This window comes from Oryctolagus cuniculus, chromosome X (assembly GCF_964237555.1).
Source record: "Oryctolagus cuniculus chromosome X, mOryCun1.1, whole genome shotgun sequence".
NCBI classification, from domain to species: Eukaryota; Metazoa; Chordata; class Mammalia; order Lagomorpha; family Leporidae; genus Oryctolagus; species Oryctolagus cuniculus.
This window is the reverse complement of record NC_091453.1, coordinates 18,577,663-18,602,009: the sequence shown is the minus strand read 5'-3', so window position 1 is coordinate 18,602,009 and position 24,347 is coordinate 18,577,663. Positions and strand designations below refer to the sequence as shown.

At 36.3% G+C, this 24,347-nt stretch overlaps 1 protein-coding gene across 17 annotated transcripts in view; it reads left to right on the top strand.

Moving 5' to 3' along the window:
- DMD (dystrophin) overlaps positions 1–24,347 on the top strand; it is a 2,248,405-nt gene that overhangs the window by 1,341,544 nt on the left and 882,514 nt on the right. The window lies entirely within an intron of this gene.

The window sequence follows — 24,347 nt, the reverse complement described above, 5'->3', positions numbered from 1 at the left end:
TCAGGGTACTTTGTCCTACTGTGTATGGAAATACTGTACAAATGTAGAATTGGAAAAAATATACGAGCAGAACACTGGAATTGAATTATTTACACAAAAAAATCTATATTAGCAAAAGAGTTTGTTTTAAAAGTTTCCATTTAACACTTTCCACTAAGATGCCCCCAAATTAAATGAATTTTCTTGGCCAGTAAAGATCAGTCATGTGGCCCAACAATATTCACTCACAATAGAGTTCTTTCAAAGCTAGGTAGAATTTTAAAACTCTTTTATTCTTTTGGTTGCTCTTTGTTGGGTTAATTGATTGAATGAATGATCACTTTTTGTATCTGCTTTAGTCAAAAGCCTCTGTCAAAAAATATCATCCTGATTACAACAATAATTCTCAACAGCAAGGAAGCCACTTTTTTTTTTTTTTTGACAGGCAGAGTGGTGGACAGTGAGAGAGAGAGACAGAGAGAAAGGCCTTCCTTTTGCTGTTGGTTCACCCTCCAATGGCCGCCGCGGCCGGTGCGCTGCGGCCGGCGCACCGCGCTGATCCAATGGCAGGAGCCAGGTGCTTTTCCTGGTCTCCCATGGGGTGCAGGGCCCAAGCACTTGGGCCATCCTCCACTGCACTCCCTGGCCACAGCAGAGGGCTGGCCTGGAAGAGGGGCAACCGGGACAGAATCCGGCGCCCTGACCAGGATTAGAACCCGGTGTGCCGGCGCCACAGGTGGAGGATTAGCCTATTGAGCTGCGGCACCGGCCAGGAAGCCACTTTCAATGTGGTTGACTGTTACCTGGGATAGATGTACATAACGTGCTAACAGCAGAAACTCAGCCAATCCAAGCTGACTTGCATTTGGCCTACTTCTTGTTACCATTGCTTTTCTTTATGAAGGACACAGAGTGATTGCCTTCGTGAAGGGATGAGTTTCTTTTTTATGTAATATAGCAAACATTTTACCATTTCACAGAAGACAGAAACAGATCCAGAAACAGACCTTATGCTTGTCAAAATCCATCCACTCTATTAGAGGCATAGAAAGCCTTTCTGATCCTGTATAAACATGCATGAGAAAACAACTTAGTCTGAACCTGGCAAAATCAAAATGAAGCATTGTTTATTTGCAAAGGAAGCCCTGCAATGATGGCTATATCAACCTTTGTCATTCTCCTTGCTGGAAACAAAATCTTTAAAAATCATTTAAAAGGCAGTGGGTTACTATGCAGAGCTTTAGGATCAAATCAGTAGCTACTAACAACGACAGGTAGTTGTCATTTGTAACCTAGAGCCATATTTACTTTTCTCAATGAATTCTATGATTATTTCACAATTCAAAGTGAAAACTTCTCTTTGAAAACATACACATGAATCAGTTTTTAGAAGATAATTCTTAGTAATAATACAGCAGGAAAACAATAAATTAAAATATAAGAATAGATACTCAGAAGATCTAATTTTACCCACATAACCCTAGAAGATGTGCACTAATGTAACATTTAAAAACTGCAGGATATCAGGTGACTTCGGCAAAGTCACATAACTCATAAGTAGACAAATTGTGTTTTGTAAATCTTACTCCTCTGGACTTTGTATCAAACCAATCACCTACCAGTGTACAATAAAGCACAACTTTCTTTTAAATTCAGAAAACAATCCAGTAAGTCTTTTATTTAGTCTGATTTTGTTTTTAGCACAGAATATTCTCAAACAAGGCATTATATAATATCTGCTTCTCAAAAACTAGTTATTTAGATGTGTGCTAGGAAATATAAGCAGATGAGAATTACTAACATTTTTTCAAAATAAGATGAATATTAATATTGTCATCTCTATCTTTTAACAAAGAATGGTGTAGCATATTTGAACAAGCCAGAATAGAAATGATAGGAACAGAGAGCTTTTGCAGATGAGGACTGAAGTTCCTGAATATGGTTGCAATTTTGTCATTCTTTCCCTATGCCAAGAGAAGATGATAAGCAAATGGATTTAAGAGCAGTGGTCAGCTAAATCTTTTCAGCAAATGTTCATTTAAACATCTACCCTGTAGACTTCATGAATACAAATAAAGATTTAATGGTTTAATACTGAGATTCAACATTTATTTTGGATAAAAGCTGATATACAGAGAAATATATATGAATACATTGATATAGATGCATTGTTAAAGATAACTTTATCCTTCACACACATACATATATACATAGTCCATTTCAATCATAGTTAACAGGATTCAAATGCACTGTCTCCCTGAGTATTTTTCTCCATGTAAACATAGACACAGGCATACTGTAGTTTGAGTTTTGTGTTCATTGAATCTCATCTTCAATATTTGGGGAAAGGCAGTTTGTTGGTTATATTTTATTTATTTTTCAGTTTTTACTTGTAATTTTTAAAGTTCAGTGTAGGAAAGTTTGAAACCGCAGACAAGTACTTAAAAACTAAAAAACTCAATGTTTCTCCTATATATTGTCTCTGTTGTTAGTTTCTACATTAGCTATTTTTTTTTGACAGAGTTAGAGAGAGAGAGAGAGAGAGAGAGAGAGAAAAGTCTTCCTTTTCCGTTGGTTCACCCCCCAAAATGGCCGCTATGGCCGGCGCTGCACTGATCCGAAGCCAGGAGCCAGGGGCTTCCTCCCAGTCTCCCATGTGAGTTCAGGGCCCAAGCACTTGGGCCATCCTCCACTGCACTCCCGGGCCATAGCAGAGAGCTGGCCTGGAAGAGGAGCAACCAGGACAGAATCCGGCACCCCAATGGGGACTAGAACCTGGGGTGCCAGTGCCGCAGGCAGAGGATTAGCCAAGTGAGCCGCGGCACTGGCTACATTAGCTTTTAATTATTTGATGTTTTCTCTTTTTTTACTATTAAGGATTAGAGTAGTAGTAAATATATAACTATATCATTTTTTATTTACTAGTTCCCTAATATTTAATAATTGTGTTTCATTATATGTCCTTAACTTTATTTTAAAATGCAATAAAATCTAAAATATGTCTGTAAATAATGAATTTAATTATTTTCCAAATATTGGGTATTTGAGCTATTTCAAATTTCAGTCATTGCAGTGACCATACTTGTACCTGAGTCTGTATGTTCAAATTCATTTCCTGCTGTTTTCCCCTGCATTCAGAGGCTCCAGATATTCTTGTTTTCTTTCGGCTTCTCTTTACTCAGACATGCACGTATCCATCCTTCTTGAAGGAGGGACTCCATATCCCATTTCCTCCATTTAGAGACAGAGTTCATTCTCTCGTTCTTTGCCCACCACCCATTTCAATAACCTCATCCCATCTCTAGGTTGCTTCATCTAAAGTTAGAAAGTCACAATTTCCCAATTATTGAGCATTTTCTCTTCTATTCTTTCTTATAGCATCCCGTGGTTTTCTTTCACCAAACTTATCAAAATTTGTATGAATTCTATGTATGCGTATGTTTGCTTGTTTATTATTTTATCTATGTACAATTTGAAATGCCATAAGGTTAGATTTGTCTGATGGAGATTACAGTGCAATCAATGAATATTGTCCAAATTAGTCTGCTAAGTCTTTAAGGCAAATACTTACTAACTTTTTCATATATATATATATATATACACATATATGAATATCTGGATCTGAAATGTAAATCTTGGTTGTCAATTAAAATCTAAATGTCAGTTTTTAAGCTTGCAAGACTGCTGTCAAATTAATCCATACTATTCCAAATGCCATTGGATAGGTGCAAAATAAATGTTTTCCAAATTTTTATTTTCAAATTTAAAATAATGAGTTTTCAAAGCAAGTTCTTCTACATAACCACGCATGCTGAGCAGTGGGATGTGTCTTTCTTAATATTGTTAGATTCTGCAAATAGAGAATGTCACTGTGTACAAGGAATGGTAAGCCATCATGCAGAAATTTTATTTCTGATTCTCATTTTTGAAGATCAGAGATTCAAACAAGTTACTTTCATATGTTTGATTAAGATTTTTAGAATATAAGTTTTAATGTTTATAATTATCTTGTGATTTCTAGGCTTCTATTTTAATGACTTCTTTTTGGAAAAAATTATAACTTCTTACCACATCAAGTTCTTATGTTGTTTCTAATTCCAATGGCAAGCCTCAAAATAGAATATTATTTTTTTCAGTGCTTGGGAAATGAACTTTTTCTTCATATATCATTTGTTTTTATGGCATGAAATGTGAGGGTGGACCTGTCATTATTGCAGTATGACCTGTAACTGCAAGAACGCATTGAGACAAATCATCCTACATTATTGTTGGCCGGGGCAGACATCACATTGTTGCAGCATTTCAGATGCATCTCGTTAGACTTTGTATTTTTATAGAGAAAAAATTCATTTCTGAAGATTTAATGATATTATTTATTTCAACATGCAAGTTTAAAAAAATCTGTCCATTTGCTCAACACCTGGTCTGTCTATAAAACCTGACTTATAAATGTAAGAATAAAGGTGCCCCTAGCCTCCAGTGTATATCTTGCCAGCAAGTACATCTGAAAGAAATTAGAGTCTTGTTTGTGTTTTTTTCATCTTGTTACTACAGGACTTTTCAATAAAAATAAATTACTTTTGAGTATATTTGTTTGGACAACCAAAAAAAGAAAAGATCCGTTTGATTGATAGTGGACAGAATTTTCATTAAGTTTAACAGCAGAAATACCAAAATTGCATCATTCCCCTTCTCGTTTCAAAAGAAAACAGAAAATTAGATGCAATGAACTCTAGACAAATGTTCACCATGCATACTTTACCCATTAAATACATTATCAAGAATCATGTCAGCATGACGTTCTAGTACAGCAACTTTACAAAAACATGCAATCTAATCTCTGGGTTCTGTGGTCCTCTCTAAATCAACTTCAACCTTCTTCTGGGCTGCTAGGTCTTGTTCTTTTTATTCACATTACTTTTTACATAATGTTTACATTGAATTGAACACCCCAGCATTATCAAAATGGAAAAACAAAACCGATGTTTAATAGGAAAAACATTATCAAATAATCATTTTTCTCCGTGGAAAGAGCTATAATAAGGAAACAGCTTATTATTTCACAATAATTTAAACATGCATGTAATTTGCCCTATTTTGTCTATTCTCTGCTTTTCGTGTATCTGCATAGCTTTATAGTATCTAAGTGTTTGAATCAGTACTGAGTAAGGTGAATGTCACTGAAGCGTGACAATAATCTGGGATCTGTTCCTGGATCTGATACTTGCCAGATAACCCGGGCAAGTTGCTTAGAATTCCAATTGTTCATCTTTAACATGACAGTAATAACACATTTTTTGCATACCTCAGTATTTGTGTCAGTCTCACAAAAAATATTCACCTGACAGCACTTTATAAAGTACCTAAAGGTAGTATATAGTGTCACAATAATGTAATTATAAGTATGCTCATGCACAGTGTTATCAACTTTGTGTGGGGTGGCAGCCACTGCCTATGAAGCCAGCATCCCACATCAGAGTACCAATTCAAGTCTTTGCTATGCTGCTTCTGATTTGCTGCTCCAGCAAATGCCCCAGAGACAGCAGCAAAAGATGGCCCCAAGTACTTGGGTACCTGCATCCTGTGTGAGAGATTTAAATGGAATTCCTGGTTGTTGCAATCATCTGGGAAATGAACTCAGAACCCTCAAATGGAAGATCTCAATTTCTTTCTCTCCCCACCCCCTTCTCTCTCTCTCTCCCATCATTCTGCCTTTCAAATAAATAAATCTTTAAAAGTCATTATAATTTGCTCTGCTTCATACAGTCAAAATTTGTATATGGCTACTGTCTCTCCTGAATTAACAACAGTTCATACCTGGAGAAAAGAGTAGGTCGTTATTTTTAAGTTGTTCATACTGAATCCACAATGTATTGTAAATGTCTCAGATTGATCCTTTCCCTCCTTTCCCCCCTATAATTTTCATTTCATATTGGGCATGTGTTATTGATTTAAATGTTGAATACAAAGTTAACCTTATTTGTTTTTTTGTTTGTTTGTTTTTTTGTTTTGTTTTTTTTTTTACAGGCAGAGTGGACAGTGAGAGAGAGAGAGAGACAGAGAGAAAGGTCTTCCTTTGCCGTTGGTTCACCCTCCAATGGCCGCCGCGGCTGGCGTGCTGTGGTCGGCGCTCCGCGCTGATCCGAAGCCAGGAGCCAGGTACTTCTCCTGGTCTCCCATGGGGTGCAGGGCCCCAGCACTTGGGCCATCCTCCACTGCACTCCCGGGCCACAGCAGAGAGCTGGCCTGGAAGAGGGGCAACCGGGACAGAATCCGGCACCCCAACTGGGACTAGAACCCAGTGTGCCAGCACCGCAAGGCGGAGGATTAACCTATTGAGCAACGGCGCCGGCTTCTTATTTGTTTATATTTACTGATTGAAGCATCTAAAGTGGAGATAAGCATTTGACCTTGCAGTTAAAACACTGGGTAGGATGCTTGCATCTCATATCAGAGTTCCTGGGTTCATCTCCCACCTCTGGCTCCTGACTCCAGCTTCCTGCTAATGTAGACCCTGAGAGGCAGCAGTGATAATTCAAATTATAAGGTTCTTGCCACCTACCTAGGAGACCTAGATTGAGCTCCCAGCTTCAGCCTGGCATAGCCTTAGCCATTTGCAGTAGATGGGAAATCTCAATCTCAATATATATATACATATATATTTCATTTCACTTATTAATTTATATAATATATTGATTTCATTTATGAGTAGATGTTGTGGTGCAGCTAATTAGGGTACCACTTGGGATGCCTGCATAACATATTCAAGTGCCTGAGATCTCCATCCTTCTCTCTGTCACTCTTTCACTGAATGAAAATAAGATTAAAAAACTTTAAAAATAAAATGTGAATTTGAAAGCCATCTAAAATACTTATAGGAACAAGTTGAGTTTTAGGTTTTATTTATTAATTTATAACCTTATTCAGCCCACAAAGGATTTGAGGAAGTATGTAACAGAATTTCAAACTATAAAATTAAATATTAATAGAAAAACAGGAGATGGGAAGCTACAAACTAAAGTTGTATATAAAGACCAAGGATAAGAAAAAATCTAAATATGGAAAAGAAATGGTGTGAAGTGGGATCATGATAGTACATATTATGCTCTTATCTTAAAAGTCAAAATAAGATTACAGTGGTTTCCAGCTATTTCTCTAAAGTGTGTTTGTCTTAATAATTCTATGTCATCCTCATATGAGTATTTGTATCTGTGAAAGGAAACATTTTCATATAGCAGCAAGTAAACTAATCCTATGAAACTTCTAACAGTCTTTTTAAACAATCTTTCTCCCTAGATATTTCCATGATATACATTAGCTTATTCAAGATAATTTGCAGAAAAACACAGTAATAAGAAAGCTATGAAATGATGATATTAGAAGATCTTACTAAGGCTACTTGAGAAGTGATGAAATATTATTTAGGATTTTGAATTTATTTAGCCCATAATATATGGATATATCCATAAGGAACCTTAGTGATATCTGTTCATACAAATATAGTAGCAAGTTATATTTATAGGTGCTACTATTATAGATAAAGGAAGATAAACTTCTTTTAAATTTCTACACTTGAATGATTAAAATAGAGGACTGGGGAAGACAATTTTGTCTGTCCTTACTCTAGAGTAAAAGATCCAGATAAAATATCTAGTTGTACCGTTGAAATTTATATTTGTTAAATAAAAGTTTAAAAAAACATAAAATGAAGGTAGTAATCAGCACAGTTGTACCAAAAAATTTGTTTGGGTAAGATTATATTAATATATTTTCTAAATGAACATGGCATTATTTTTTGGATTTTATGAAAGTATGCCTAGTAACTAAAAATGCATTCCTAATGATGAAAGAAAACAAAAAGAATAAAATAAAACATTGATGTAATTTCCCAGAGATTACCTTTAATGTTTTTCTGGATATTGATCTAGTCTAGTTGTAACAGGCCTCTCTCTTCAGAAGTCTCTGTTCTATTGTAGTTCCTCAACTCCCCTGGCATCTTATTTCCTCTCGTTCTGTTCTTAGGTAAAATGGTCCATGTGTCAGATGATTGTCTCTGTCCATTATAAGTCACAGGTCGTCAAAATTATTCAGGTGGTGGGCAATTGGACATGATGTTGATCCTGGTTGAACAGAATGAAGTATGTATATAGTTACTTCATTTTAGGAACTGGGGACACTTTTGTTAGCTAAAAAAAAATAATTGATTTTAAATTGTTTGGAAATGTGAAACTCAATTTTCTTCCTACAAAAGAGATTAAACCAAAAACACAGACACACATGTCCACCATATGAGCAAGTTGTCATACAAACACAAATTAGCTGCCTCCACGTTGTCTTTGTTAACGAGTATTTGTTTGCTCCTGTTCAGTCATCCAGAAATGTTCTTTTGCACGAATAGATGGAAAGCAATTACAGAGGCTTCTTCCCATTTTTGAAAATTGGGATGACATTTGCTATCTCCAATGTTAACATAGTTCCTGAAAGACCACTGACAGCAAGGTAGAACTGTATTGTGCAAATTCTCTCATTTCCCTCTAATATAATTGGTCAGGGGCCAGAGATTTGAGCTCATTTAGAACTGCAAGGTGCTCTTTTAAAATTTCCTCACCTATTTTGGGCTTCATTTCCCTCATACAGTTATGCTGTTTCCAGTCTGATGAACATTCACCTTGACAGAGCAGACAAGGAAAATTTGCTGAGCACTTCTGCTTTCTCTGTCATCTACCCCTAACCTTCTGCCGTCTGCCCCAATCAGTGAACCTTCATCCTTCTGGTTCTTCTTGCTTTCTCCAAACAGAAGTGAAAAGGCCCTGCATGTTGTCTTTAACATCACAAACCTCAGTTCATTCCAAGGTTGGAAGACAGTTCCGTGTTGTTGTTTTCACATTTCACATAGCATGCATTTTTCTTTTTTTTTTTTTATTAAAATAAAGAGAACAGATTTCATGTATTTCATAGGTACAGTTCTAAGAGGATAACCAGATTTCTCTCCCTCCCCTCTCCCTCCCTTATCCCCCTCCTTCCCTTCCTTCTTTTCTTTTCATTAATTTTTGCAAAGACATAATATTTATCTACTCTATAATCACATGCTGGATTCACCAATAATCATAATATTCAACAAGTAAAAAGTAGGATGACCACAGTTTCAAGACTAGAAAAAAGGGCTAAAATGACAGTCATATTACAAGATGTCTGTTTCAGTCCTTTTTTTGGTAGTCTTTATTAACAGAAAACATATGCTATTTGTCTTTTTGAGATTGGCTTATTTCACTAAGCGTAATGGTTTCCAGTTACATCAATTGTGTTACAAAAGACAAGATTTCATTCTTTCTTACAGTTGAACAGTGTTCCATAGTGTATGTATACCACATTTTCTTTATCCAGTCATCAGCTGACGGATATCTGGGTTGATTCCATATCTCAGCTATTGTGACTTGAGCTGCAATAAACATAGGGGTACAGATAATCCCTTCATGTGATGATTTCATTTTGTTTGAGTAAATTCCCAGGGATGGGATGGCTGGGTCATATGGTGGATCTATTTTCAGGTTTCTTAGAAATCTCCATACTGTCTTCTGTATTTGTTGTATTATTTTCCATTCCCACCAACAGTGGATTAGAGGACACTTTCCCTCACAACCTTGCCAGCATTTCTTGTTCTTTTCATGTATGCTCTAGTTTGTATCCCCCATTTCAGTCCATGTTCAGACCCTTGTAAAATCTGAGCTCATTTGAGGATTCCCTGTACTGTGAAATGCACCTCATTAGATGCCACCTGTTGTTTCACACGCACTGGGATCATTTGCTTTCATACTGCCAAAGACTTATTCTTAAAGCTTCACCAGCCTCCTGAGGCGTTTTCGCTTTAAAAATAGAAGATCATGAGATGACTACACTTTTCCTTGCTAGCTGAACAGACATACCTCTCTCTCTCTCTCGCACGCACGCATGCACGCACATGCACACACATGCATGTACACGTGCACTCCTGAAAGACAAGTACTACTTTATTTGCCTTACAGATTGACCAGTTCTATCATTATGTATGGGAATAAATGGGTGAATAGTATAATATTCTGGATAACTCATTAAATTTCTTGCCATATAACCTGATTAGACTTTGGAACCCTTTGAACTTCTGTCTGCATATGATAAGTTTGACAGTCAGTCTATATATTAGTTCTCTTGCATGAGAAGAATCTATGCATACTGTGTGAAGGAATAGAGAGGAATAAATTAAGTTTGTTAAATGTTTCCGATTTGGATTATTAGCCTGGCTAAGACAGTGTGTAAGTGAAGAGAATTAAGTATTTGAAAATCATGTTTTTATTTCTTACTTGAGGTAAAAATTTACATAAAATTAAACAGATCTGTGAAAAATCTTAAAAAAATTTCATGAAAAATGCACAGTCTAAAAATGCATGGATTGTTTAAAAGTTTACAACAAAATAAACATCTTATAATTCCATCTATGACAAAACTTTCTGAAGTACCCTTTAATTGGGAAAGGTTGAAGAGTTTATTCTCATATAAAATTTGAACCTGTTATTTTTTGTGGGGAGCAACTCGGACTAGACTAAGTTACTGGAATTAAGACTTATTCTATGCATCTGCTCTCCCACAATATGGCGCTGGGAGAGGAGGAAACAGCTTCTACGCAGCTGCCTCTTGCCAACTTGAGTGATGACCTGCAGGAGCTGATCCTGCTCCTGATTGGAGGAGAGCAGCGTACTCGGCGTGTGGGCAGCCGAGTTGGGATTGGCGGAGGAGGACTATAAAGGAGGAGAGAGACAACATGCACGAGGAACATCTAAGGGGAACACCTGTGCAGCCCCCGAGAGAGCTGGCCGGCGGTGTGCCACTCCCCCGCGGAAGTGGGGAAAGTGGCCAGGGGGAACCGCCCTTCCACGGAGGTGGAAGGGACGGTAGCCAACCCGGGAAGAACCAGCAGCAAACCCGGGGAGGGCCGAGCAGACGAAAGAACAGCGCAGGGTCCTGTGTCGTTCCTCCACGAAGACGGGGAGCGACAATTTTTAGTTCCTTATTTCAGTCTGCAAATATATTTTGTATAGTACTCAGATTCTGCCATCAAAAATATTTTCCATGTTTTGTTATTGGGTGTATCTGTGGTAGATATTTAAGGAGATATGGAAACTATATCTGTGGTAGATATTTATATATCTGTGGTAAATATCTGTGCTAGATATTTAAGGAGATATTTAAGGAGATATTAAATGCTCAGCCTAAAGAGTTTTATCAAGTTGTAAACTATAAAACTAACACCTCATGAAACTCACACATCAGTCAAAAAAATAGACCAATGCCATAATGTCACAAAGTCTCTTCATGTCATCTTTTGGTCAATCCCCACCTCCTATGGGTACCTACTGATCTTATTTATGTTAAGACAGGTTAGTTCTTTCATTCTTGAATACATATAAATGGAATCATACAGTATGTACTATTTTTATTAGCATACTATTTGAAATTCCTCCATACTGTGAGTATGCAAGTAGTTGGTTCCATTTTTGCTGGTTAGCATTTTATTCTATAGATATACACAATTTTTAAATTTTTAAATTTTGATTTGAGTAAGAGAGAGAGAGAGAGAGGCCCCCTCTACACACACACATCTAAATGGTTCACGTCCCAAAATGCATACAGCATCTGAGATGGGAAGTATTGAAGCACAGGGCCAGGAATTCTATCCTGGTCTCCCATGTGGTTGGAAGGTATACAACTACAACCTCCCAGTGTCTATACTAGCAGAAAGCTGGAGTCAGAAATTGGAGTCAGGCATTGAACAAAGGTTCTCAGATGTAGAACGTGGGCATCTTAACTGCTAGTTCACATCTGCCAATACTCCTTTTCATAAGAATTCAAATTGTTTTCAGTTTGTTACTATTATGAATAAAAATGCTATGAACACTTGCATACAAATATGATATGTTTCATTTTTAAGATTTATTTAATTGAAAGAGTTAACACATGCATATGCAAGAGAGAGAGAGAGAGAGAGAGAGAGAGAGGGAGGAAAGATAGAAAAAGAGAGAAATCTTCCAACTACTGGTATACTCTCCAAATGGCTGCAATGGTTGGGGCTGGGCTGGGCCAGAGCCAGGAGCCAGGAGTTTCTTCCAGATCTACCACATGGGTGTCAAGGGCCCAAATACTTGGGCCATTTTCCATTGTGTTCTCAGAAGCATCAGTAGGGAGCTGGATTAGAAGTGGAGGAGCCAGGAATTGAACTGGCACACATAGTTGATACTGGTGTCAAATGCAATGGCTTAACCCACTGTGACACAATGCCAGCCCCTGTTTACATTTATTTTGAGTAAACACCTTGAAATGGAATAACTTGGTCAAATGTTTAGCTTTGTAAGATACTACCAAGCCATTTTCGAAAGTGATTGCACCATTCACAGTTCTGCCAGGGATGAAGAAGAACTCTATCTACTCTATATTCTCATCAGTTTTAGATATTATTGGTCATTTTAATTTTTGCTATTTTATAGGATATGAAGTGGCGTGTTATTGTGATTTTAATTTGTATTGCTCTGATGATTAACAATATTAAGCATCTTTTCATGCATTCATTGGTCATTCATATAGATCACGCCTTTCCAAACTGCTTTTCTTTATACTGGGTGAGAGGAACGTGGTGATTGGACAGTAGAAAGACGTTTTCTTTGTTCTTTCTTTTCTTCTTACTTTCTCTGAAGAGTGCATTAGAATGCAGGGCTGCTGCTCCGGAAGCAGTGCATTGGCTTTGTAAAAGCACTGCTCCGTGGCATTCCTGTCACTAATATGAAGCTCTGAACATTTTAATTTCTTTGACCAGCTGCTAACAATAGTCTCTTCAGAGCCATCAGCACTAATTTTTTGGTTGGAAACCTACAAGGTCTTTAAAAATACAGAAATAAAATTTAATCATGGTTTTAACCACATGTGCTATACTCTTAGAAATGCCTTCAACATGCTCAAAAATTTTGTTGTTTCACATATACCAATGAAAAAGAGTCATTCGCATATTTGGTCATTTAGAGAATACCTTTAACTGATCAGCATCTGAAAGTATGTCATTGTAAAAATAAAAAGAAAGAATAACAAAGGAAAGAGGAAGGGAGAGTGGGAGCTTGGGCAGTAAGAAAGGTAGGGTGGCAAATATCACTATGTTCTTAAATCTGTATATAAGAAATACATGAAATTTGTTCACCTTATATAAATTTTTTAAATTTAACAGAAAAAAAGAAGACAATGCCCCTGTACTAAAGACAAATTTAAACTTCCATTCAGAATTATTAAGATGAATTTTATGTATTATGAAAAAGACCAGATATTGGACATAATCTAAGTACAGTAGGGTTTTACAAGATAGATAACTTCAGGTTGAGAATTTATTCATGAAAAAGATAATATTTGGTATATTTCGTTTACTCATTAAACACATATATTCTGAGCATAATCAAAACATGCACTTTACTAGGCACTAGAGCAAGGAAAAACAGATATGGTTCTTGCTTACATGCAACTCAGGATCTAGTGTATTTTCATGAAAGGACTCCATAAGTAGAAATGAGAGAAAATCACCAGGCCATCCCCATTCCTGTTGAGTTGTCCAGTTGTGCTGATGCATGAATGAAGAATTGAGGAGTCCTTTCATCTGGTTTTCCTTGCTCTAGTGCCTAGTAAAGTGCATGTTTGCTTGAAAATGCTTTATTTGAAGTTTCAATTAATTGGAAAGTTTCTGAAATGCTGAGTGGTAGCTGAGGAGGGAAACTTCCCTAGAGACAAAACTTTAGAATACAATTACATTTGATAATTGAATCTTCTCTTCTACACAGATTGTATTGACAAGGAAGTTAAATCCTCTATAGCTAGTTTTTTTTTTTTTTTTTTTTTTTTTTTTCCTCTTCATACAACAATCCCTAACCTTTTAGAGATTCACATGGACAATTGTGGAAGTTCTAACAGAAGATTTGCTGAAGTCCTCTGGCTGTTTTATTCTTAGCTTCCTCTGGTCTGTATGCATTTCAGATCATTTGTAATATTGCAGATACACTAATATCAGGGAGAGAATTGAGGTTTTTTTTTTTTTTTTACATATTTTGGTTTCCAGAGGGTATGCCCAGTCAACAAGAGATACACAATTGTTTTATCTCATCATCACTTCTCACCTAAATCCATGAAGGAGAGGAGTATAACCATATAACAGATAATGATTTGGAAAATAAGAAATCTAACCTCACGAATTAATGCTTAAAAAAGTCAAAAAAGTGCAGCATCCACTTAATGCCTGTAAACATGACAACAGGAACATATAAGGCTTAGTGATCTCCAGCAGGTGCTTAGATATGGTATTAGTTTATGTCTTGGGGGTTCTATAATCTAAGCTAAATGCTTAAATCAATTAATCGATGTTAGACACAGAGATCTGTTTTTTATACCTCTTTATTTTGTTTCTGGGCCTTTCCATTCTCCAGAGCCTAAACTTGATAACTTGTTATGTGTAGCAAGAGATGAGGTTCAGATAAACACAATTATTTTTTAATGTCTCTTTTCCATATAGGGTTTTTTTAATTTATTTTGAAAATTTACTTTTCAACATTTTCCAAATAAAAAAACAATGGAGAGGATTGTGTCATATTGCCAGTTTTCTGCTCAGTTTATCAACAAATATTCTTGAGAAAGTATTAATCTAAGCAGTGCTCACCACTCTGCCTGGTGATACAGAGAATGGGAAATAAAACTGTCTTCAAGGCATTTATAACCATAATTACCAGAACCTCTCTGTTCTTTTCCTTACCATTTCCCAAAACTCATTCACAAATACACACACATTGATACTCATGCACGTAATTACACCATTAATTGATCTATTTTATTCTCAAGGCAGTCTCCACAGTTGTTTTATATAACTGTATAGAATACTATATGGTTATTTGCCCATATTGCATTATATGTAATTGTTTACTTGTTATGTTCTTTCCCATTACATTGAGACTATTGACAATAAAATATAAGTTTATTTATCATGCAGGGGTAGGGAATGTTTTTTCTGCCAAGGGCCATTTGAATATTTATAACATAATTGGCAAACTGTACACAATTATCAGCTTAAACATTAACCTGCTATAGATTTGTTGAATTTCGAGTCCTGCTTGCAATTGCCTTGGCAGGGCCATATCAAATGATTTCCCAGGCCTTATATGGCCCATGGGCCAGATGTTCCATCAGACACAGAATACTTACCCTCCATATCTGAAGTGGTCTGCATTGATAAAAATACTTACCTGTACTGAATAATTTACCTATATTAAACAAGCATCTGGAATATATACCATAGCAAAAATATATGGAATTTGCACGTCATACAGAATAGAAAGAATTTTAATTCCTTAAAGAGCCACACTAGTATATTTTGAAATCCTCTTTGACCACTGATTTCTACCAATCAGGGGGTGAAATTTAGGGTCGGAAAACACGAGAAACTTTGAGAGAACAGTATTCTTTTTTGCTTTTCAAAATTTGTAAGGAGTCATATTGCCTCCATCTTTCTATATTGTACTCACCATGATGTTAACTAATCTGCTTGCCAGCAAATGGCAATAAAATGTTGTCAATCTATCGAGGATCAATACTGAAAAAATCACTCCTTTCTGTCCTGTGTAGCAATCAGCATGCAAATAGGGAACTCCAAAATATGTTTGGATCATGATTACTTGCTTTGAAGTTGTCCATAATCATTTCAGTAAAAATGGAGAACCCAACCACATTCGGAGTCAAACCCAAATGACAAACCTTACTTTATCAACTTAGTTCCTTCAGTAATGTTCTCCACTTTACTCTAATTTTCAGTGTAGTTTCTTCTCTATGCTCCATACCAATATTCTCAAATACCCAGTCAATAATCTTTCCTTTATTCCTATTCTCAGTACATGTCCAAATGTCTAAGTCCTATTTACTTACCTCCCAAATAACTCATAGTTCCATCCACTTCTTTCTATTTCCACCATGGTCTTCTCAATCCAAGCTACCTTCTTCCTACACTTTAACCACCATGGTGTCTCTTATTTCTACTCCAGAGCTTCTCTAATCCATTCCTCCTTTTTCAGCCACTGATGACTAGCACCTAGCAAAGTGCCTGGCCAATAGGTTGTGCTCAATAAATAGTTGACTCATGGATTTAAAATATTTGATAGGCATGGCAAATACCAATAGGGTACTAAAACTTGGCAGAATCAATGAGGCTAGATCTTTTAATGAAACATTTCAAATCAGTAATCAATTCAAATACACATTGTATTTTTTTTTTTTACTTTTGTTGCTGTTTCTGTATACACACATATATTGTATCCCCCTCTCCCTACCAGATGACTTTTGGATAATTATTTGTGTAACTACAAATTAATAGTATTTCTAGAAAGTAGGGAGATAAGGGATTTATTTAAATTTGTATTGATTCAATGGGCAAAAATATAGAAAGAGATACATAGATAGATTGACAGAGTAGGGGCTCCCATCAACTGCTTCCCTCCTCAAATGTCCATGACAGCTGATACTGAAGATGGGACCAGGTAGCTCAATCTAGGTTTCCCATGTGGATAACAAGGACTCAAGTTCTTGAGCCATCACTGCTGCCATCCAGGGTCTGCGTTAGCACAAAACTGGAGTCAGGAATCAGAGGCAGGCTTTGAACCCAGGCACTCAGATATGCAATGTGTTTTAACCAGTGAGTTAACTAATAACCAAAAGTCTGCCAGACAGAGGCTATTTTAAAAGACTTATTTCTGCTTTCAAATATTCTGTCATAAGAGCGTATTTTGGGGGTTATATGCAATATGCTCCATGATGAAAAATCTCTATTGGAAAAATTCTGGTATTCAAAATATGCTATTAATTATGTAAGAAATAAATGTATGCCCAAAGTCATGTGTGCTATAAATGGGATCACTTAATAAAAGAGAAGTATAACCATGGAGAAGAGCTGCCTTGTTATCAGAGAAAGACCAATTTGTTTTCTAACAAATCTAAATAAATGGGGAGAAAAATAGCTCTTCAGTGTTCTCAATTATTTCTCCTGAAGTTCTCATAAATGATTTGGAAGTGGATGAGGACTGAATAAATCTGTGAACCTAGAGAGCGCTAACATTGATTTTAATAAAGTAAAGCCTATTCACTTTGCAAAGTTGTGTACTTTATAACAACAGTTTTCTTAAAAGCGATTCAGTTGCCCTCAGAGAATGGCAGGTGTAAGCAAGCCACATCTAAAGGCTTCAAATTATTCAGCAAACAATATTCTAATGCCAAGACCTATCTGAGAGAGATTTAATGTACAGCTCTCAGTTTCAGATCCCCAAGGCAGAATTTAACACATAAATATTTTTCCCTTTTCATATCCTTCTGTGTTGAATTTCTGTTTGAAATTGAGGAATGCATGTTTTTTTAAAAAAAAATTATGCCCAGGGCATCATTTTTGGGAGGAAAGAAATGGTAAAAAGGCTAAGAGAATATTACAAAGCATGTAATACTTAAAGAACTTTATGATGAATTCATTTGGTATCAACATTAATAGCAGTGGTAATAATGAATGCATATATCACTGATGTTGATGAAATAAACACATCCAAAGGAAATTTCATTGTAATTTGATATTAGGCAAATACCCATTAAAATAAATCGCTACTGTACATAATTTTCCTTTAGTTCATTGGCAGGATGTTTGCTTTGGAAAAAGAACAGTCTAATTCCAGTTTTAGGAGGAATTATCATTATTCTTTTATAGCAACCATTATCGGGAGCAGATGGGGAATTGTACCAATGAATATATCTACTATTATATCTCACTGAGCAAAAAAAAAAAAAATTAGATGAAATCTAACAAGACCCTCTCCTACCTCCAGTTCCTATGACAAACTCATGAAAATATCCATATGGTTTCAGCATTTTTATTACTGGGGCATAATAAAAGTTAACTGAAATGAAAATAAAATTAGTCCAGGAGAAAGAAAAGACTAAAAAGGTGCATTTTATTTCTGATTATTCGTTTGCAAACACTGCTCCTATTTTGTTTGATTTAATTTGCAAATTAGTAGGACAAAATCTCTAGGTTCTTAGTGAGAAGTCCAATCTGTAGGATAGCTCAAATTCGTACAGAAATTTTATGGTCAAGAGAAAAACCACACTCCTTATTACTGAAACTTCAGCTGTAAAGTACGGTAAATGCATGGCTGACACTAAATAGAAACAGTTTATAAATACCTATAGAGAAGAGGGGCACTCATCTTCCTCTAGGGCTCCTGAAGGACCACCAAAGAGAGGGAACAGTTAAGCAAGAGAACCATTTGGTTTTATTGGCAGTTGGGGCTAAGCTTGAAAGCTCAGTGACAGGAGAGCAGACTGCAAAATGAGAAGGGAGAAGAGAATGTAGATATCCTTTACTGATTCCTTTCTGTATGAGCATGTTTGAACTTGATCTTGGAGTTGATAGGCCTGATTCTTCTTATGGGGAGGGGGGTCGCCTTGACTTCTAACCTTTATTCTCATCTCCTACATCTCTCATTCTTTACTCAAAATTGTCATTTGTTTAAGCCATTTCCATGTTTCTTCTCATTCTTCCTATTATTTATATATTATATTTTCACTCTTGTGTCCCTCTCCATCTAACTCCTGGGTTTCCTGAATTGTAGCCATCTTTCAGTCCTTCAGACTACCCACATCAGATGTTCCCACAGAGTCAATACTATTTCTTTCACCTGGTTAAAATCATCCAGTCCACAGATGGACTAAGTTCCATGTGACCTGTTGCTGTTGCTATGTGTCCTGGGTATTTTTCTGTTTGCTTAGCTACCTTATACCGTCTGAAAAAAGTTGAATGATACCTTCTGATGCATATTAAAATCTATGAAGACAATGATTGTTATATAGTTTAAGAAAGAACATGACAGGCAAGCTTGTTTAATTTATCTTTGAGAAAAACACCAAAATCTGTTTTTTTTTTTTATCTCTTCAATACTGGGGACTAACAGAGAAACACTGAGAATGGTGTTAATCAGGACAGAAAGAGAAGAAAGCACCATGTTTTTATGAAACGCTATCTTCAAATTTCTCAGTTCTCCACAAGGCTGGTTTGTTTGCTGGTTGGTTTGTTTTGAGGAGAGAGGCAGAGAGACGCAGCGAGAGCTCCTTTCCAGTGGTTCATTTCCCCACATGCCTGCAACAGCCCCCAGCTGGTTTCAAAGCTAGGACCCAGGAGTTCAGTCCAGAATTCAGTCTCCCACAGTAACCACTTGAGCCATGACCCCTCCCTCCCAGGGTGTGCTGTAGCAGGAAGCTGAAATCAGGAGCTTGAACCAGGTATCAAACCCAGGTACTCTGATATGGACCACGGGTGTTGAGGCTCCTAATCACTGGGCCACATGCCTGCCCCAAATAGTATTATATTATTACATATTTTCACCTGACCAATGAGTAATGATTAATAATGATTAATCTGTCTCAAAATAATTCATTAACATAATTACAAGTAAACCTTAGGATTGGATTCTTGAGACATATTTGTTCATGAAAGTTTTTTCTTCCCACTATTTCTCACAGTCTTTATCTTTTCTCCCAACTTTATATCTTCTATTTCCCTATTTTTGTCACTGGTTTGTGATTTGTTTTGCCAATTCTTTATCTCCTACATAGCTCATCCAATTTGTCATTGTACAGTTTCTCATAACCGCTTCTTAGCTTGTTCTTTTTCTTCATTTGTCACATTTTATTTTCTATTTATTATGTGTTCATGCAGTCTAGGAAAGCTTTGCAAATATCTTTTTTTCAAATTATTCAACGTTTTCATATAAAAGATAGAGGCTTGTTTTTCTCTTATGCTTCCCTCTATAAAAATGTAGCAATTCCTTCTTTGCTTATATTTCCTCTTTCATTTCCCCAATTTGAGTGGACTAGAAGGACTTAGACATGACAGTGTTATTTTCTATAATTTGGTAGCACTTCTCAATTTAAAAAGCATAAAGGAAGTTGAGAATAATACAGTCATTCTAAGCATGCCCCCTCCTGCTCTCCTACCCTTTCCACGTCTTTCTAGGCTACCCTTTCTTTCATAGTATATCTGTTTTTGTATGCCTTTGTCCCTTTTCCCAGAGATTCTGATTCAGTAGGCTTAGGGTAGAATTCTGGGCTTTTATAGCTTGTAAACTCCCCAGAGGAGCCTGATATGCACTCCTTTTTAAGAATGAATGCTTTAATATTGGAATCAAAACACAATAAGCTTTCTAACTGTGAGGAATAATCCAGTAGATTTAATTATGATTTTCTTTCTGTCTAAAACTAAGACTAGATGTTAATTGCCAGAAAAATAGACAAGGATGCCTATGAAAATAATACATTAATATGAAACCAAAGCTTGGTCATGAATCATTTAATATGTCAAATATTTAGAGGCTATAGAATTAAAATTAACTTATGTTTTTCACTGAGTGAATAAAGTTGATTGAGATTTTACGTTTAATTTTGTAAGTCAGATGTTATCACTTATTTTAGATTTATTTATTTAGGAAGCAGAGAGAGAGGGATACGGAGAGAGGGATGTTCCATCCACTGGTTCACTCCCCAAATGGCTGCAATGGCCGGGCCTGGGCCAGGGTTGGGCCTGGCCAAAGCCAAGAGGCAGAATCTTCTTCCAGGTCTCCCACATGGATGCAGGAGCCCAAACATTTGGGCCATCTTCCACTGCTTCCTCAAGTGCATTAATAGGGAGCTGGATTGAAAATAGAGCAGCTGAAATTCAAACCAGCGCTCCTATGGGATGCCAGCGCTACAGACGGCAACTTGATGCATTATGCCACAGTGCCAGCCACAGATGTTATCATTTTGTGGCCAAAAGGCTAAATATAAAGCATCACATGCAAACTTTTACTTCCTATTCTGAACCATTATTTTGCTTTGTCTTGCTTTATCACTGAAAACCCTTATTGAATTTACAACCTGCAAATATTTTCCTGGTTAGAAAATCTTCTCACACAAATGCAGCTAATTATTTAGTGAGCTCTTCTTTGACAAAATTAAAAAAAATTAAAATACTGATTTATATGTATATGCACACACACTCATACACACATATACACATATATGATTTAGATCTAACGATTTCAAAGTATTGTTCATTCTTAGCTATTCAATTCTGTCTCTTATCCGGTAAAATAGACATAAAACCTTGGTTGGTTCTACAGTTGGGTTGTAGAGGTAATCATGAATATCAGCATCAAAAAGACAAGGCAGAAGGGCTGAGATAAAATTTCTGAGGTAGCATCTAAGTGTATGGTATTATAAACAGCATTAAGAATATCTTGATTCCTTAACAAAAACTCAAAAAGTCATTCACTCCATTACTTTATGACCCCAAGTATTGTTTCTGAAGCAACAATATTGCCATCCCCTTAGAGCTTTTTAGAAATACAACATTTTGGCCCCTCTACAAACCCACTAAATCAGAGTCTACAGTTTAATAAGATCTCCAGGAGATTCTCATTCACATTAAAGTCTGAGAAGCACTACTCATAACAGTATCTAATATGTACCCCATGCATTTTAAAGCTATAAATTAATAAATACAAGTATTATAAACCGATGGAGGTACAAAACAATGAACCATGGTCTCTCTCTTCTACCTGCCTCCATGATTCTATGTTTTAGGTAAATTCTTTCCCATTTTAGTAGTCACTCATACTTGCATGATCCAGCTTGTTCCATGCCCTGTTGATTCTCCCTTAATGGTTCATAATACCTGTATACTTTACTTTCTGGTTTATCGTCAAAACTCTAGTTTTAGCCCCACTACCTATATCCCTTACTCCTGTTCTAACTGTTGTATATGTTTTCCTGTCTCAACAAAGCCTAGATTCTACCACAGAATTATCCAGAATTATACATTTTAGACCTGACACTTCTGTATTTAAATTGAAGTCATTTTCTGTTGCCTTCCAATAGATTACAATGTTCTTAATAAAAAAGTTAAATCCTCTCTTCCCAGGCCCCAGTATCCACCCAGCACTGCATCTCTCCTTGAACTCTTGTTCTATGCAGTGACACAGAGCCCAGCTGTATACTCCTGATCAGATCATGGAGACTGCACAGCAAAGGGGCTTCTGTGATCTTTTCAGTGCCCCCAACCCTCCATTGCCTATGTTCTTTATCAAATTTTGACAGAAGTCTTTTTCCACTGAGATCATCCGTCTACATGTCTACCACTTAGTGATCACCTTGTTTTCTTTATCCTAATCTATATAGTGTAACAAGTTGTCATTCACATTTGTATTTAACCTCTTCAACTAGATTGATTATACACCGCCTAAAATCGAGAAAACTGCTTTTTTCTTTGAACCTCTAAGAGACCCAGTAATAAGTATTAATAATAATGACACCATGGTGATCAGACTAAACTTTCTCTCTCCTTTCTTTTTTTCACCCTTCTTTTCTCCTTCCCACTTCTTTTATTCATAGATTCATGTATTCACTCAACAAATACTTATTAAAACCACTCATGCACCCAATACAGTATTTTCCTAAGCAATCTAATACAATCATGAATAAGACAAGGTCTCTGACTTCAAGGAATATATGGTTTAATAGAAATAGATACATTTTGTTATGACTGGTGTCCCTATTACTAAGCAGTGACTATCACATACCACACTGGTCTGACTAAGTGACAAATAGTTATATATATATATATATATATATATATATAAAAATATATATGCATGCAATGGAGCAAAGTCAACTAGATTCAAAAGTCACATGTTTATTAGAGCACACCTCATAAGCATTCCAAAGCATATGATCAGGACAGCTTATGAATAGTTTAAAAACTGGACATAGGTTTATATTCATTGTGATATACTATGTCACTGGAATAATGGAATTGTCATATTTGTTGATTTATGGAGTTTTGTAATTGCTAAAAGTATGCTAGCCAAAATGCTAGTTTTCAAAAAAAAACATGGAAGTCATAAAAAACAATATCAAGAAGTTTATGTAGGATGAGAATCTAAGAAAGATCTAACTCAGTCTCGGAAAACATTCATTTATTAACTTGTTCACTCATTTGGCAGATGTGTACTGGAGTCTGCTATGGGCTTGGTATTTGGTCAAGGGGAAAGGGAACATAATAAGGTTAGGCAATTTGGGAGGTTGCAGGTGTTTGGCCTCACAGTTAAAACACTGGTTGGGAAGGCTGCAACCCATATCTGAGTGTCTGGGTTCGAGTCTTGGCTCCACTCTTAATTCCACCTTCATGCCAGTGTGCACCCTGGGATGCAACAGGTGATGGCTCAAAGAGTTGGAAAACCTGGATTGAGTTTGCAGCTTCTGGTTTCCACCTGACCTGGTGCCTGCTGTTATAGGCATTTGGGGGAGCGAACTAGTATATTGGAGCACTCGCTCGCTCGCTCTCTTAAAAAATAACTTAAGGATTTAAAGTGAATATTAGACAATTTGAATCACATATATTAGAAGGATGTGGTATTTATAAACATGAGTGTATCAGTGACATAAGGATTTGTAAGTCATTTAGATTTAAATACAGTAGATATTTTGAATTCTCATATATCATTTCATTTTCTTTTTTTAGGTTTATTTTATTTATTTGAAAGGCAGAGTTACAGAGAGAGGTAGAGATGGGGAGAGGTCTTCCATCCTCTGGTTCATGCCCCAAATGGCCACAGTGGCCAGTGCTGAGCCTATCTGAAGTCAGGAGCTTCTTCTGGGTCTACCATGTGGGTGCAGGGGCCTAAGCACTTGGGCCATCTTCTGCTGCTTACCCAGGCCGTTAGCTGGGAGCTGGATCAGAAGTGGAGCAGCTGGGACTCGAACCGGCACCCATAGGGAATGCCTGTGCTGCAAGCTGGGGCTTTAACCCACTGTGCCACAACACTGGCCCCATTATTTCATTTTCTAAGTTTCAGATTTAATAATGTGTTATTTTAATTACTTAGGAATACTATATTATCTTTTTTAAAAAAGGCAAATAGAGAATGATTTTCATTTTCATTTAATGGCAAGAAAGCATTTTTATTTTTATTCTACTTGGTTGTAATAATCCCTTTTTTAATGGAACTATTTTTCTGACACTTTAAAGTTTCAGTCAGGATAAAAAGTAGAAGATATTTAAGCTTGACACCATCAATGACTCATAAAAATATTCTGGTGCCTATAGATTATTTTAAATTTATTACTATACCTTAGGGATTCCTTGATGGGCTGCTCCTGAAAGCAATTAATTCTCAGTTTTATGTGGCTTTATAATGCAAAATACATTGATGCAAACAGAATTTGAAATAAATTTCCTTTTAATGTAGCAATTAATT